Here is a 12574-nt window from a genome sequence, read left to right as displayed (position 1 = left end):
GCAGCGCAGCCAGAGGGAGGGAGGGAATGCAAGCCTTGATACAAGCTGAGACTGCATTCACTGCCTGCCAAAGGCAGAGAACTGGAGGGGACATGAGAGCTGTGTGTTGAGGCACCCTGTCCTTTCTGCTCAGCTCTAATTGAGCATGCTCTTGCCCTCAGTCATCTATACCTCTATGACAGAGAGCAAAATGATTTGTCATGTCTCTTTCAAGTGGGAAGTACTGCAGCCTTTCTCTCAATGCAGGCTGTGACCTTTCAATTTATGCTATCAGTTTACTCAGTGCTTGCTCTGTGGTTCATGATTAACTTGAAAGAGTTAGATCACACTCTCTCCAGGTCGTCAGGAAGGAATTCTGTTGACTGTTAGAAATCCCTCATGCAATAAAAGAGCACATAGTATGGCTGTATAAGCTATCTTTCAAAGTTACTTCTGTTCAGTAATGAGGTAGCAATTCTTATCCAAAAGCTCCTAAAAATATTTCAACTCGTATTTTTCTTTTTTTTTCTTTAGGGTACTATTTATGAGAAGATGGCATGCAGAACAGCCACCTGGTTATTAATAAATATACCTTCACTTTCACAAAGACCACTCCTTATTAAGGGGTCTCATAGCTCTCAAACATTAATTAAACATTCTCAAAGAAGTTCATACAAGATGCATTTCAATTCCAACTATAAAGAGTAAACTGAGATAAAGAGGTCAAGAATTATTCACACCTTAGCCATGAGCAACTGACAGACTACAGAAACTTCTCCTTCCTCCTGTAACCATGGTAGTGCAAATGACATAATATATTCTGGAAAATAGAAGAAAAAATAAGTGTTTCATGAACTCAAAGAATAGCATTCATCTTTGAAAAGCTCATCTGTTTACTTTCCCCATTTGTTTTTAGGAAAAAAAAAAAAAAGAAAAAAAAGCATTTGGGATTACCTTCATCTTCACAGTTACCCTAGGAGATAGACAGATTGAGGAGCAAGAGCTGGACAGAGGAGTAACATCTCCAGCTGCCACTGAAAGAGCAGTGTCTGAGCCAAGGGATTATTTACATTTTTTATTATTATCCATACTTCTGCACTTAAAAACTGCTTGTTAAGAGAAGTAGGGAGGCTGGGAAGAGAAAACAAGTCCTCTACTTGGTCCTCCATTTTTTCCAGTCATGATTTCTCCTGACAATGGGGAGAGGTTATTTCACACTTCTCACTGAATGCAGAAACTAACAAAACCTCTGTTTGGGACCTAATCTTAACAGAAATTTTTAAAGGTCTTACATTTTTTTCGGATAGCTTTTTAGTTGCCCACAAGGTGAACATCTTCCTTCAGTGACAGTGAATGCCAGACAACAACAGAAAATCTCTCTTGCTCCAACATATGTACATTGCAAACAGAATTAACAGCAAAAATTTCAAAAGACGTCTCAAACCCATTTTGCACACTCAAAGGATCGGTCTGTAGCAACTCCAATATAAGTGAGTTTAACTAAAGCAGATAGATTTGATGATATCACTTTTACTTCTTTTCCCTTCTAGTAGGAAGAGGGGAAGCTGACTACAGAAATTAAATAGATTAAAAAAACCAGAAGTTTTTAAGAACCGACTCTGAGGCTCTCACGAGAAGTACATGTAACCTTACAAAGATGTATCACAAGATCTTTAACTTTCAGCTCCTTGCGGTTTCGTAATGACATTACAAGCCTACGTTACAGCTCACCTCACCATGGGAGGATCTGACATAATTGCTCTCACTGTTCTACCTACCTTGCCCAAACTTCATAAAAAATGCTTTTTTATCACTCTGCATTCAGGTCTTTGAGACCCCTCTGTCTGTGGTCTATTAACTGCTGGTACCATTGATAAATACTTAGGTCCTTTATGCAGCTCTTTATCGCTTCTCAAGGAAAAGATAAAGAAGTAAAGATTTTGAGCTCAACCAGACCTGCTTCTGTCTTTGAGTTTTCCAGAGCTTTTAAAACTCACCAAGTGATCTAGGGCTTTCTGGACACCCCTGGATGTGAGGACAAGATGGGAACAAATGACAGGTTCTCTTATTAACCTCACTGTTGTCCACATAGGTAATATATTAATTAAAGCAGAAGGACAACAATTTATATTAGACAAAGACATTGCCCATGGACTACAGAACTGCAAATTCAGGGAGAAGAGAGCTCACCAACTTTGAGAATTATATCTTGGTTTTCAGCACCACAGCGGTCAGCTCGGCATTCACATTTTACATTTTTTTAAATAAAATATCTTCATGGGTAATTCTTTAGTTGAACAAAGTAACAAGAGCTATTCAGGAGCATTCCATGTATGAAAAATAACTTTCAATGTTTGCACTTCCATTGAAAATTTGAGAGAATAAAAAAATTACTTGGTGCATTGTGGGTGTTCCTATTGTCCTCACTTTTAAATTATTCTTTTTCTTTTTATAATAATACCCATCTAATGGTATTACTGTAGCTCCTTGTCTGGAGATCCCTTTGGAAGCTTTCTGACTACCTAACAACATTTTTCAATTTCCCTACTTATGCATATACATCTTCAGTCCAGAGATGAGAATTTGCTAATGGACCACAACTGAAACCTCTTCCTTCCAGGATTCCCACATGCAGAATTTTACATAGGCTGGTTCAAAATCTAGACTGTTTATGAATGCTTTATTCTAAGAACAAGATGCATTTGAAAATAATATATATATATATATATATTGAAGTATATATTTACTTTGAGAACAAAAGAGAAGAAAATACATCAGATGACATGTTATCATAACATTAATGTGCATGCACTGTCAAGTGGATAAAAACTAGCATGTGTAAAAATGTGGCTGCCTCCTGAATTATGTTCATTTTTAGTTGTACAGTGAAGGACAAATGGGCAGTGATAGGAAATGGAAAACATACACAGAGACATACCTGTCTACTGTTTTTGAGGTCACGCCACTTTGCCTACAACAAAGCAGATGATGCATCCATTTGAATTTTTTCACTCATTCAGATAAGTCTGTGACACTCTCTAGTGGAAGCCAGACATACATCACCTCAGCCACAATCAGTGCGTACCCAACAATCGCAGAGAAACACCACCATGAGAAGGGAAACTAGCTGAAACGGATTTGGGCACTGTTGCATGTGTTTTGCTGCACTCTTATTTTTTAACACCACAACCAAAACACTTACAGACAGGTCCCTTCTGTTTGAAGCCCAGAGGATAACGTGGTACTGAAGCATAAATAAAGAGTGCCACTAGCAAGGAGTAACTGGCAGCAGACAAAGCCCAAGCCAGCAAACTGTCACGATTGCTCTAGAGGGTTTATAAGCTTTATCAAATCTGTGCTAGCTAATTCACTTGCAGAAGTGTACTGATAACACTGCTTCTTTTTTCTCTTACTTTTATTACAAACAGAAAGATAGACAGGTCCTAAGGACAGATCTTTTCACAGCTCTCTTCTCTTCTGCCAGCACATGCCCTTCTACTTCTCACCGATTACCAGGTTAAGCTATGGGCGCCTTTGAGCCAGAAGCATTTACTGAAATAAAAACCAATATATTTCCCAATAAAGCTTCCCTCTACTTTCCTAACACTTGCACTGTGGTTGGAAGCAACATAAAAAATATATATACAGCTCCAATCTGTTGTTGTCTCACTTAATTTGCAAGTGGCTGTTTTTCACTACTCCCAGTAAACTGAAGTTACCATTTCTGTGCATGGACAGAGGAATAATATATATATATAAATACAGGGTGGAGCATTTGGCTGTCATATCCTATCCCATCCCCCCTCAGTTTCAATGCAGTTTTTTGCATATTGTTATAACAAAGCTAGTTTATCAACAGCTATTGTTAAACAACAACTATTAATCTAAATGACATAAATTAATACCACCTGCTGTAAACACATGGGAAGTTTGGGTTGCACTTTTAGCTGCAGCTTTTGAAGTATCCAGGACTAGATGCAGGTAGATCACAGAATCACAGAATCCTGATCCATGGATCCCTTCACTTAGATCCACTTCACATATCTACTACTCAAATATATGTCTTTGAAATGGAAGGATTTTCAAAAGAAACGCCTGGCTTTGAGTCTGTTGCTTTCCACTGCCGTTTCAGCTGCCTTCCTCCATGTCACTTTCTGAAGTCATCCTCAAAGATTTCTGGTGATGCTCCCAATGAGCCCTATGCACAGAGGCCTGTGGAAAACTGACAAAACACTGGAAAATTCTGCCAAATTATAAACAAACCAACCCCATGTTTTTTTCAAACGTGTTTCCATGAATAACTGTGAAAGCTCTTTTGCTAATTTACTGCCTGTTTGTCTTTATAGAGCATTTTTAAAATAAAATATTTCACCCCCTCCTGCCTCTTTCTAATTTGCCCTGGCATTCGATTTCTGTAACTAATTTGAGGAGTATTCTCTAATGTTTCACCACATTGCCAAAGCTTAGTTTTTGCTCCAATGTAAAGCAGAACCACTTTAACTTCAGAGAAAATTAAAATCCATTCTGTAACATGGGATTATTCCTTGTGTTGATTTCTAGAAGCCCAATCTGATGGGAAGTAGACGTGTGAATTCAGATTTTAACACAAACATACCGGGCAAAAATTGGCCCTGAACTGTATTTTATTCAGACTTCTAAAACATTTCCCTGCTAAGTCTTAAAGAACATTTAGCTCAGTATTTTTTTTCCTAGGGAAATTCACTACACAGTTTTTGAAGTCGACTCTCATGAAACATGAACAAAGCACTTTTAGAGCTCAATATTGTGGTTGGACTTGATGGTCTTGACGGTCTTACCCAACCTGAGCAATTCTGTGATTGCTTACCACATTTAGTCCATTTGTTGCTAGACTAGAATAATCAGAGAAAGGGATCCTATTCTAGATTATTCAGAACAAGTAGCCATATGTATTTAGGTGCCCTCTGCAAGAGTTCCATTCTCTGTTGATTGCAAGTGTTGCTGGAGGAGGCTGAGAACTTTTTTATACCAACATTAAAACAGTAATGGTCCACTAAAAAAGTATATATATATAATGGTTTGTAGAGTTGGACAGAGTAAAAATTTCTCCAATTAAAAACTGAAAGCAGAAGAGCCATCAGGAGGCTTCTGTAAGAGAGATATACACTGTGATTTAAATAATAAGAAACTGAAAAGAACAATGGGATTCTGCCTCTGGGAGATGTAAAATCAGTAATGTGGCATGTAGGCAAAGGTGCAGTCACTGGCTGACCACATCAATAAACAGAACTAAGCTTGCCACTAAAGAAATTCAGGTGTAAAGACTTGTTATGTTACTTATTTCAGGTGTACATACAGAGAGCGCATCACTGACAATATGAAACCCACAAATAAAATAGTGCTGATTTAAGTGCTTACCTTCAGTTTTAGTTTGCTTCTTACAGTCTCTGAAACATTTAATATTTTCAGGAGATGTCAAGGCTTTCTGAGATAATATGCTTACTCTAGCCTACCATGCGTGCAATGGAGATTCCAGATAATAAATCCAAACGTGCTAATTTATTGTGAAAAGGATAAAATTCTGAATAAACTGTTTTTGTAACCACCAGAAACTGACAATATGGTTAAAAAAAACAAGCTGATACTCTGCATGACTGAACACACATAAATCGTATTCATTTTCACCTAAAGCATTAATTATTTTACCTGTAAGAAAAATATCTCTAATTTTCACTGCTGGAAAATCAACAGGAAGTAAGCACTTCTGCTACATAACAGGCAAGAAGTAGACAACAGAATAAAACTTATACAGCACTTTTCATTCTGTAATGTCTCTTGACTTCTGCATATAATGAAATATTAAACCACAAAGCATTAATGAAACACTACCAGAAGGAATTAGCACTTTCAATGTTGAAATTTAGAATTTCTAATAGCCAAAGATGACAAGATGCACAGCTGAAAAAAGGCATTATAGAAGACTAAAATTAAAGGCCTTAAAACTGCACTATAGTCAGTTATTTTCAGATAGACTTTTAATAGATTTTTTTATGATTAGTTATTATCAGATAGACTGTGATCTTAGACAATTGCTCAAAACAAGCCTTGACAAAGGAAGAGCTTGGTTACTTGGGTGAGAAAGTGAAACATCCAAAAGTTAATGAGCACTTCCCAAAATTTCAGTCTCTAGAACAGAATGCAGCAAGAGTAGAAGTTGAAAAAAAACAGTACTTTGATTAGAGAAGAACTATCATCAGAAACAGGAGATTTAGAAATTAGCATTGTTCCTGGAATTTATGTTTTAACAAAACAGTTTCAAGATCTCCTCAAGCAGGACTCCTCCATTCAAAGTTGCCAGGATTTCCAAAAAGACCAAGTTACAAATCCAAGTAGCTTTGTTGAGTATCACAGGTTAAGAATATTTTAAATGCCAAGCAAAAATTAGGTCTTCAATTTACCATCTATTCTGAGTTTTAGCAGTTGCAATGATCAAGACATTAACAGGGGAAAAAAAAAAAAAAAAACACCAAAAAACAGAGCTAAATCACTGCTTGCAAATCTGTCTGTTTTGGTCCCACCTAAAAGAAGTCTTTCTTAACCTCATGTTTATACACGACTGTAAATACCTGCAGTAACTGAAAACACTCAGTTACAGAATAACAATTCTACATGAACGTCACTGATACTATCTGAAAAAAGACATCTGTAAAAATTCTAAATCTAACCGTGATGGAGCTGATAGATATTGTGTTATCTTTAATAGAAATCTTAGGAATTTCACAAGTATGCTATAGAAGTGAAAATTAAATCAGAAGATTTAAGCAGTTCAGGTGATGTCAATGCAGAGGAAGAAGGGAGGGAGGGATGAACTCACACGCATGCCTTCATATGTAGAGAGATCCAAAAGAGTTCAAATGAAAGCCAGCCAGAGTAAGCAAAGGGAGCGTCACTGGAGATTTCTGGTTTGAGTAGTCAAAGTGCAGCAGCGAGTCTGAACTCCTAAGTGAAACCTATCAGACACGGTATTTGAATTAAGATAGATCAGAAGAGAGAGCATCACTTACTTCTCAGATAATTTGGGAGCTAGCCCTTACTCAGATGCCTACCCAGAATGGATAGCCATTCAGGGAGAAAGAATCCAGTCACTGTCTTCCACAAACAGGAACTCTGTCCACAGGGAAATACAACCACAGACAGTACACAAAAAAGGAAAGAACAACACCTTCTTACATACTTTTCTGTTCTATTCAAAGATACATTGTTCAACTGAAGAATATTTTCTATAAACCATGAGCCAAGATATGCTTAAGAAGGACCACAACTTGTTTAATAAAGAGAACTTGTTGAATTTAATACGACTCCTCTTCAGTGAAGAACCAAAAATACTCACTTTTTAGGCCATCTGGGAACACTTTCCAATTCCAAATTTAGGGTCCAGTAACAAGTCCTACAAATAGCCTTTCTGTGAACACTTACTCTTCCTGTGTTGAATTTCAATGAACTGGAGCCAATATGACTTTGCAAATGAAGGAAGCTACACGTGAGCTCAAAAGCGTGGCACAGCTAAACACCATAGTGCGAGGCAGCCAAAGCCACTCCGCATTGCACCCTTTTTGTGTGTAAACTCTTCATCCACCACTGGGGATGCTCAACTACTCTAAAACATGGGGAAGGGGCTTTAGAAGCTCTCTTTATAATAATATCAAAGCCAAAACACTTAAGGTTTGAGGATTTGTTGGAAAATAAAATTTGGTTACTAAGGAAAAGGCTATTAAAAAGATAAAAACTAATTAATGTAACATCTGCTTCCCATTCCTCCACTGTATCATCTGTCAATCACTCTTGCACACAAAACTGAGAACACTTTCATTTTTCTGCTTATTTAGGAACAAAGTGACTTTGTATCCACTTCAAAAATATTGGCAAAAAAATGTCTAGAAGGCATTTAATTGCAGGGGAATTATACAGAACCATTTAAGGTTGTATCAACCTTAAGTTTTGATAAACTGAGACTTCAACACTTAACAGTAATTTTTTTTTTCCCGAAGAAGAAAATTATTTTGAATTGTGTGTATGTAAAGTTGTTTCTCTCTTCACTGCAAGTCCCAAGTGTGTTTAATGGTTTTGCTAAATATGACTGAAAGAAAACCATGCCTGAGGGAAATGATCCTTTGCTGGATATGTATAAGTGTTAAAACAGCTTGGTCAATGAGTGACCACAGCATATGAATCTAAAACTAATCTCAAAGAGCCTGAGGGTACCCAAAGCTAACCTAGTCAAATAGCCATTTTTTTCACGTGCTCTGAGCTAAATACACTGTCTATAAGAGTCCCTGTGCACCTCAATGCAAGTATTTTGTTTTTCTCATATTAAAAAGAAGATATTTATAACAATATATTATAGGAAGTATATAAGAGCAAACTAAAAATAATTATGAAATAGAACAAGCAGTCACTTAGCTGTCACTAAAAGTGGACTCAGTTCTCAAAGTTTTTGAAAAAGTCCATCCAAGCAAAGCTAATTTCTACACGAGTACTTCACAGCTTAAATCTGCATGATCAAGTCCACTGCAGCATATACAAAGATGGTCTAGAATCATATATACATTAAAAAAAAAAGATCTATTTCTCTCTCTATTATCAGTGAGACCATATTAATTGTCAATATATAAAACCATAAAAATGCTGTTCCAATCAGATATTTGCAGCTAAATCTCAATCTCAATCCCATTGTTGTTTCAGGTCTACTCAGCTCAGAACGCGTAGGGAGCGATCTGTGAGCACTTGGATCTCACAGTGCTGTTGAACCTATGGGTCAAGCACCAGTCAGCTCCAGCAAAACCAAACCCCCACCCCTGCCTTCTGCCCCTCACCTCAAACAAGAGGGATGGGTAAGAGAATATGGCCCTCTTTTCTCACCAGTGCAGACATCCTGGTCTTTAAAATTGCAGAATGCCACTTCAAATTATCAATCAATCTTTACAAAACTAAAGATATATTCTTTTTCTCTTTTTTTTTTTTTTTTTTTAATCTGAGTTACTAGAAACCTTAGGAAATATACAGAGCTGTTTTATGGAGGTAACTTCAACAATGAACCAGGTCCTACATTTCACAGCAAAGCTGCACCAGACAACTGCTTTGTAAACATGGGCAAGGGATGGGGTGAGAAAATCACTGAAAAATATTAAGTCCCCTGAGCAGCATGGGATGTGCAATTTTCATTGTGCTCTGAGACATACTCGTGTGGCCTTGTTGGTTCTATTGATCACCATAGGTCTTTCCTAATAGAGTTACAAGACATTTTCAGTTGCAGACTTCAAAACCTGTGGGAAATGGGATCCAATCATCCGGCTGCTACGGCTCTGTAAGGCCAGCTCCGTCTTGTTGCTACTGCTCTGTTGGGCTTTAAACACAATACCCACACAACTACAGCTGAGAAGGAGGGAACAGAGATTGTGCTGGCCCAGGTTATGAATTTCTATGAAGCAAGAATCAAGCCTTTCTGACCATTTACAAATATTCCATTAATTTTCTTATTATGTTTCTTTGCTATGGAAATTCACTTCTAATTTCCAACAGGACTGTGAGTTTAGGAAGAAAGTAGGAAGCTTGAAGAGGTACATTATGCTCTTTTACTACACCAATACGTACAGTTCTGAGTGGATAGAGAGGATTTTTATGTTATGCTGAGGCAGAAGGCATTAGAAATACAGAAATCTCAGTGAAAAGAAACGCTACTTTAAGCAAGAAACCCAATCCACAGGAAACCTGAATAGGAGACTGTAGACGGGGTTCTTCCATCAAAACAAACAAAAGACAGTTCTGTTTTGCTTATCAGAGCTGCAGCAAAAGGCAATTTAGAAAGAAAAGGGAACTTGTAGGTTTGTAACAGTTCTACTCAAAATATAAACAAGTTACTTAACACAACTGATCACTTAGAAACCGAAAATTGCAATAAAATAAAAACCACTTTTCTTGCGTAGTAGTAGTACTGGTGATCTGTGTCATTACCAAACAAACTTGGTGTTTGTCTAGTTTTCAGGAAAAAGAAATCTAGGTAAAAACGCAGTACAAGGTCTGATCCAGCAACACACGTAACGAATGCAGCTTATGTCGACATGTCATGAAGTTTATGGAGCACAGCACATCGCAAATCAGGCCCATTGCTGCTCTCCCAAGTCTTTTACAAGGAGTCCTGTAGGGCTGGAGGAGTTAGCTCAGGACTCTGTCACTGTCACATATCACTGGCCACAGGAACAAAATATTATTCTGTCACGTGAATTTTGCATTCCCCACCTCACCTTTCTGTTCTGCCCCTCCTGTGACACACAACTCTCATAACAGCAGCATGGCAATACTGGGATCAGTGGTACCTTAAAACTCCTATAGCATTTCCACACTTGATTTCACAGTCCAGGTTTCTTTACCAAAACAGTGCAGACTTAAATATCACACAATGATCTGGATGTTTAACTTAAGAGATAACACAGTACAATGCATACGAATTTACATGCCTTAAGCTGAAATGCATACTTCCTTACATCACTGTAAGTAAATGACTTCTCTGGCTTCAGTGAAGTTCATCCAGATGCTGGAAATCAGAGTTTCTGTGATATGCATTACATTCAGCAAATCTAGTGAGTCTGTAGCAGGGGGGAGAAGTACCACTGAACTGAAAGAGAACGAAACACAGCACAAATGTACATACAAACATTTAACAGCTCAAAGAGGATGATACAGTCCACGAAGACCTGCCCTCATAACCTCAGGAAATACAAATCAATCTGCATTTCATCATCTGAAACTTGAACTTCAAGCTAGTAGCTCTGTGCTCTTCCTGCTGCCTTCTTCCAAAACTCCTCCTTGAACTGATTTACACTATTTGCTTCTAATGCTGACTTCGGCAGTTTGTTCCAGACTGTATTTCAACTACTCTTTGTGTAAAACTGTTCTGTCTGAATATATCAGAGTCCCTAAATTCTGGTACACATATTGGAGTGGTTACAGAAGTAATTTTAGTGTGGCTGGCAGCTGGCCTAACTCGTGCTCTGATCCCTCCTCCCCTCTCCCAAGCTCACAGTTAATACCACACCATTGAGCCAGGGCTGCCATAAGGAGAGCTTGCTCCAACAAAGTGCCCGGAGCAACAGCACGTCAGCTTGGCTTGTACCACCAGGACACTGGCCAGGGAAGCCTTCCCAACCCTCAGAAAGGGACCAGTGAAGCACAAGGAGAAAGCAAAAAAAGACAAGCTGGACTCTACTTTCAGCTACATCAAATGATTTGATCCTACTCACAGTCCTTTTATCTGCTTTCCACAAAGGTAACTGTTAAAAGCTCTAATAGAGAAAAAGGAATATGAAAAATCAGACCATTGGCATAACATTTTATGCAGTCACTTCGAAAACCTGACAGAGTCATCCAGGAAGCCATCAGAGGTGATAAAATGTAATTCTACTGGCCAATCAGACAGAGTGAATTATGAATACTGGAATCTGTAGCAAATATTTAGAAAGCTGTCAATCGGTCTAAAGCACATTGATACAAGCAATGTATATACAATGTCAAATATAGAGATTTGTGAAAACTAAACCTTTTTTTTTTTTCATTTTGAGTAAAAAGTGGATTAGATTTGCTGAAAACTGAACTGCAGTTGTAGGTTTGTAGTGAAGTAGCTCGAAGAAAGGGGAGAGCAAGTAGCAGTCTCTGGATTTGAATAAATAGTTGTGTAATCTTAAAACACAAATACAGGATTCATAATTTTACCTATGAGGTATCTGCATTTTCTAAAAGACTATATTTGCGAATTTCTTTCTAAATCCAGTTTTGTGAAGGAACTAAGTTTAGGGAAGAGGCAGACAATCCATCAAGTGTGCTGTGTCTTTCAAATAAAGGTGACATATTTTTCCTAGCCAGAACAACTTTCATCAGGAATATTTTTGGAAATTTAGAAAATCTCTTTGATGTCAGAAGAACTGTTTCTCACATTCTTTTGAAGCAGACAAAAGGTCAGTGTTAATTGCAATATGTTGTAAATCATATAGATTACTTTCAAGAAGATATTTAAAGGAGATATCTTATATGTGACATTCATTCTTCAGCCAGCCAGATATGGATGAAGTTTAATTTATAAAGAACTAAAAGGATGGAAGACTTTTGCAAAATACTGAATTTAATGAAATTCTTCTGTTTTGTTACCAATTTACTGATACCATCTTTTCTTACTTATTTATGGAGAGATGTATTAATCATCACATGCAGAGTTGCAAATTCAGCAGAAACATAAGTTATCAGCCTTAAAACCCAAATTCTTTCACAGGATCTGTAAAGCTAAAAGTTTTGAATAGCTCAGATAGAACAAATGGACAAGAAAAGATAATGCATCTTTTGAAACACAAACCTGCAAAGATGTTATGCTCAATTACTCTGACAAAAGATTTGGAAACCAACAATATCCCCTGCGGAATACCACAGCTAAACTAGAAAGCTAAATCAAAAGCTCCAAGTTAAGCAAGAATAATATAGCATGAGCCACATTAAATGCATATCATCCTTAAAGCTAGAACACACTCGGATATTTATTAAAAAACTATCCCTACTTTCATGAAGGGGGGGG

At 37.5% G+C, this 12574-nt stretch overlaps 1 long non-coding RNA gene across 4 annotated transcripts in view; it reads right to left on the bottom strand.

Annotated features, from left to right (window-relative positions):
- LOC122183175 overlaps nt 1–12574 on the bottom strand; it is a 368354-nt gene that overhangs the window by 146046 nt on the left and 209734 nt on the right. For all 4 annotated transcript variants that reach the window (XR_006180127.1, XR_006180126.1, XR_006180128.1 and 1 more), the window contains 2 exons: nt 2918–2950; nt 720–799 (listed from right to left, as the gene is read on the bottom strand). This is a non-coding gene — a long non-coding RNA (uncharacterized LOC122183175). The remainder of the gene's footprint in view (nt 1–719; nt 800–2917; nt 2951–12574) is intronic.

This window comes from Lagopus leucura, unplaced genomic scaffold (assembly GCF_019238085.1).
Source record: "Lagopus leucura isolate 7727_CA_CO unplaced genomic scaffold, USGS_WTPT01 Super-Scaffold_100017, whole genome shotgun sequence".
NCBI lineage: Eukaryota > Metazoa > Chordata > Aves > Galliformes > Phasianidae > Lagopus > Lagopus leucura.
Note: the sequence above shows the minus strand (reverse complement) of the source record. Positions and strands in the feature narration are given on the sequence as shown.